This window comes from Orycteropus afer, unplaced genomic scaffold (assembly GCF_000298275.1).
Source record: "Orycteropus afer afer isolate SDZICR_OR568_19922 unplaced genomic scaffold, OryAfe1.0 scaffold00070, whole genome shotgun sequence".
Classification (NCBI taxonomy): Eukaryota; Metazoa; Chordata; class Mammalia; order Tubulidentata; family Orycteropodidae; genus Orycteropus; species Orycteropus afer.
The window spans coordinates 7,540,686-7,546,049 of NW_006921657.1; positions in this window are offsets into that span (position 1 = coordinate 7,540,686).

Genomic DNA, 5,364 nt, shown 5'->3' on the forward strand with positions numbered 1-5,364 from the left:
GTTAGCGGTTCAAACCCACCAGCCACTCCGTGGAAGGAAGGAGTGATCTACTTCCATAAAGATTTATAGCCTCGGAAACCAATTGGGGGTTGCTATGAGTTGGAAACGACTCGATGACAGTGAGTTTGGTTTATGGTTTTGATATGTACTTACGTTCTCCTATTTCATGTGTCGTTCTGCTACCAAAAGATACAGGTATTCGTCAATATTAAGTATATGCAAAGATGAGCAAAGAGCCTTAGAATACTCTCTTGGACAGGAAGGCACAGTAATAAGGTTAACTTTGACCAACATAACTCAGAGCTGATGTGTGCCTCTCAAATAGAGTTTCTGAACTCCCCAGTAATACAGCATTTGTAAAAATGGAGGCAGGTTGCAAAGGCAGTTCTATTGACTATGCTAATGTGGAGTATTCAAATACAGCAAATTAAAAGCCATGATGCAACTCCATGTAATGGGGAAGCCAGGATGATTTTTGAGAGAGATTTCAGAATTAACATGAAATAAGAGGTGACTTCAAGGAGCTCTGGTGATGCAGTGCCTAAAGCATTTGATGCTAACCAGAAGTTTGGTGGTTTAAACCCACCAGCCACTCCATGGAAGGAAGGTGGGGCAATTTACTTCTGTAAAGATTTACCACCTTGGAAACCCAGTAGGAGTTGCTGTAAGTCAGAACTGACTTGATGGCAGTGAGTTTGGTTTTTTTTTTTTTTTTTTTGAAGAGGTAACCTCAGTACAGTGTGCTGAGAGATATGTACATGATTCTCTGTTATTTAAGGGAGTTACCTTGTGTGCATTTGAATTATGGTGTTGGTGAAGAATACGGAATATACTATGGGCTGCCAGAAGAACGAACAGATCTGTCTTGGAAGAAGTGCAGCCAGAATGCTCCCTGGAAGCAAGGATGACAAGACTTCATCTCATATATTTTGGATATGTTAGCAGGAGGGGGCCGGTCCCTAAAGAAGGACATCATGCTTGGTAAAGTAGCGGGTGAGGGAAAAAGAGGAAGACTCTCAATGAGATGAATGGACACAGTGGCTGCAACAATGGGCTCAAACATGGCAACGATTGTGAGGATGGGTTTCGTTCTGTTGTTGTTGTGAATCAGAGTCGACTTGACGGCACCTAAGAGCAAAAACAACATCTTTTGTGTGAAGATAAACAATTATGTATTCCTGGGCAAAGTCTTTGTTAGGCTCCAATAATCCAGGGAATTGCAATAAAGCCTGGGTGGGCTTGGACCTGTTGTCTGAGGGAGTATTATAACCAAAGAAATGGAATATAATCCAGAGTAAGTAGAAGCAAGTTGTAACATATAAACAAGCAGGACTAAAGGAAAAGAAATTGCTTCTGTCCCCAGCAAACCTGGTAATGAATCAGAGATATCTGCCCCCAAGGGCAACAGCATTCTCAGTGGCTATATCAGTTGGGGATGGAAAATGAGAAAGTAAAAAATAAATGAATCGGTGGAAGAAAGTGGTAAACGAATGAGTAAAACCAAAAAAACCAAACTCACTGCTGTGGAGTCGGATCTGACTCATAGTGACCCCTCCTTGGGTTTCCGAGGCAGTATCACTACGGAAATAGATTGCCTAACCTTCCTTTCAAGGATTGGCTGGTGGGTTTGAACTGTCAGCCTTCTGGTTAGCAGTCAAATGCCTCAGGCACTATGCTACCAGAGCTCCCAACGAATGAGTAGCTAATACAAAATAGATATAAAACTGAGATTCATTTAATCTGGATTAAAGAGTGAACAGAGTCCAACTCCCTAAAGTATCTGATTTTCGACTCATGTGACAACGTAGAACCAACTATCCCACGTGGATTTCTAGGCTGTGATCTTTACAGGGGCAGATTGCAGATTGCCAGGTCTTCCTCCCGGGGAGCTACTGATGGGTTGGAACTGACAACCTTCTGGTTAGCAGTGAGTGCTTAACCATTCCATGAAGAGTATAACCATAAATAACACTAAGATTGTGACCGAAATTATAGGCTGAGGAGACTTAGGGCAGGCACTATAAAAGGATGGAGTAGCTACTATAGGACAGCACTGTTTCTGGGGACAAGGGACACATGAAGCAATACAATATGGTCCCTATCCTCACAGCACATGTCTGAAAGCAGGGTGGTGGTGCTCCAAATGGAGGTGGTCTTGGTATAGTGGAAAGAGTCCAAGGTGGGAGTGGAAAGCCTAAGGCACAGGCCCCACGTCTACATAACCAGCGATGTGAGTTCCAATACCATTTGCATGGGCTTCAGTGGTCTCATCAGCAAACCAGAGAGGTGACTGATTATGCCTTAAATGTTCTGATTTTTCCTTAATATACTTTCCAACGGTCCTGGAAAACAGGCTTAGTCCCTTTAAGAAGTTGGTTTGAAAGAGTCAAGAGCCTGTGTACACCTATAAAAACATATTAGAGACTCCACTAAGCCAATTATATGCTTTTTCCAGTTACTTTTAAGTGGGGGCTGGTGGGGATTAGTAAATTTTGTTGCCAAGGAAACCACCTGAAAAGCCCATCCCAGGGTAGACATGCCCTGTGGATCTGATGTGTGCTGGATGGTCATAATCTCCCCCTGCCAAGGGAGAAAATGACGCATCAGGCACAAAAGCTACAAGGGCAGAAACTCCCCACACACACAAATGGACGCCAGGGATGATCTTAGCAAGGAGAGTCACACATTGCCCTAAAAATTGGAAATCAGGACCAACAGTAGAGGAAAAGCAAAAGATTTTAGGGAATGGGTCCTCACACACTCATGAAAATGAAACAGGCAAGCAAGGAAAACCAAAGTGGGATCAAGCAGAGAGACATACCAACTAAAGATGGTACAAAAGTTCCCTAACATAGGGATGGCCCCAAACACAGCACTTGTAACAAGACTTTCTTTCTCTGCCTTCCATACTTCCTTCTGAGTAAGGGCCTTAGGGGAAGACAGTGGATGCAGCTGTGTTTCAGTCTAAGTGTGAGACTGACTGTCACTATGTGCTATAATGGGCCCAAGAGTTTTTTGTGTTTGGTGAGTTTGTCTTTCTGGACACTGTATTAGTTTAAGCACCCAGACATTAACTCCTAGGCTCTCCTGGGGAGGCCTTTAAGGAAGAGTCAGATCACATCCAGGAGAGTAGGGAGAGGGCTAGACCTTTGGGATCCCACAGATGGGTACCTCCTCAAACTACTCAAGACCTGGTTTTCTAAAGACTTGGCTAATCCAAAGGACTAATGGAGCATATGAACCACAGCCTCCATTAGCCTGAGACCAGAACTGGATGGTGCCCAGCTACCACTACCAGCCACCCTGACTGGGATCACAATAGAAGGTTCTGGACAGAGTGAAAGAAAAATGTAGAACACAATTCAAATGCATAAAAAAAGATCAGACTTACTGGTCTGATAGATACTGGTGGAAGCTCTAAGACTATGGCCCTTAGACATTCTTCAAACTCAGAACTGAACCCACTCCTGGACACCACCTTACAGCCAAGCAATAGGCAGGCCTATAAAGTGAATAAAAAAACCCACAAGAAACTGAGAACCAGGTACAACCCAAATCTGCAATATACCTGTGTGGCAGTTAAAGTTATGTGTCACCTTGGCTGGGCCTGGTTTTGAGTGGCTGAGTAGCTGATGGTAGTTATTCTCCATGGTGAGACTAGCAATCAGCTTCATGGTGGAATCTGCTGCAAGCAGCTGAGTGGCTGCTTTAGGGATGGGGTCTGCTCCCAGTACATAACGAGAAGCTTTGGGAAAGGTCTTCAGCTTTTCTGGCATGCTTGAATCCTGCAGGCAGCCAAGTCGTTGTTCAACAGCCATGTTGTCTGTTGATCTTGAGACTGCTAATAGACTTGAACTAGTGGCCTGCTATGTGATTTAATAATTTTGGGACTCTGCATTTTATGTGTTGACCTTGGGTTTGTCAGCCTCAGCAGTCAGCAGCTGCCTGAGTGAAGAGACGCCTCCAGCTGCAGCGGGCCAGATGCAAGAGGCAGAGCTGAAGCCCAAGGGGCTCTCATCCAGCCCCCAGAGCTTGGCACTTCGAACAGGGACTTCTAGCCTCCTAACTATAAGAATAAATCCCTGTTTGTTAAAACCATCTATTGTAGTATTTCCTATGAGAGCCGCACTGAGGTAACCAAAAACAATTAGTCTTTTCATATTAGAAAGACCAAGGCATAAAGTCTGTCATTACTTGCAAAGTGAATGTGGGAGTTTTAAGGATGTTAATGGTGGTGGAAAGGTGCTCAGTGGTTAGGCACTCAGTGCTAAAGGTCAATAGTTTGAACCCACCAGCCACTCTGCAGGATAAAGACGTGGCAGTCTGCTTCTGTAAAGATTACATCCTTGGAAACCCTACGGGGCAGTTCTACTCTGTCCTGTAGGGTCGCTATGAGTGGAAACAGAGTGGACACAATGGGTTTTTAAGAAAATCAAACACATAACTCAGGGAAGATGAGAGGAGAATGCAGTACCACCTGCTCATTCCCTTTCACCCCAAACCAAAACTAAAACCAAGCTCACTGCCATAGAGTTGATTCACAGTGACCCCCATTGGGTTTCCAAGGCTGTAAATCTTTATGAAAGTAGATGGCCCCATCTTCCTTCTGCAGAGTGGCTGGAAGGTTTCCACCACTGACCTTCTGGTCAACAGTCAAATGCCTTATCCACTATGTCACCAGAGCTCCTTTTACCCCAGGAGCATAGCAATTTGAGGAACATCACTGGCTTTGTGCGTGCCGGGGATGAGGGCATATTCAAACCTTGGCGATTTAGGATTTATTTCTGTGATAGGGTTTTAAACCCATAAGGACATCAATGAGTTAGATTTTACAGCTAACACAAGGGTAAATATTAAATTGTAGCATTGACGCAGTTGTTGTTGTTGTTGTTATGTGCCGTCGAGTCAGCCCTGACTCATAGCGACCCCTCCTTGGGTTTCCGAGGCAGTATCACTACGGAAGTAGGATTGCCCAACCTTCCTTCCGAGGAGTGGCTGGTGGGTTTGAACCGCCAGCCTTCTGGTTAGCAGTCAAGTGCCTTAGCCACTATGCTACCAGAGCTCCCGACACGGGTAATAAACTCACATCAGAATATTCAAATAACTACTGTATTTCATTGATTTTATGATATATTTATTTTTTCACATTTTACTATCTCTAGAAATCAGTATGCCTCTTACAGTCAATGATATCACAGAATCATAAAAGACAGTATTTATGGAGCAATTATTGAACAAGAACCTACGTTAGATGTGGAATATACAAAGAGAAGACATGGCCCTTGTCCTCGAATGTTTTCCAGTGAAGTGACAGGGCAGACCATAATAAAGTTCCAAGTAGATGCTAGAGCTATGGTTCCCAAC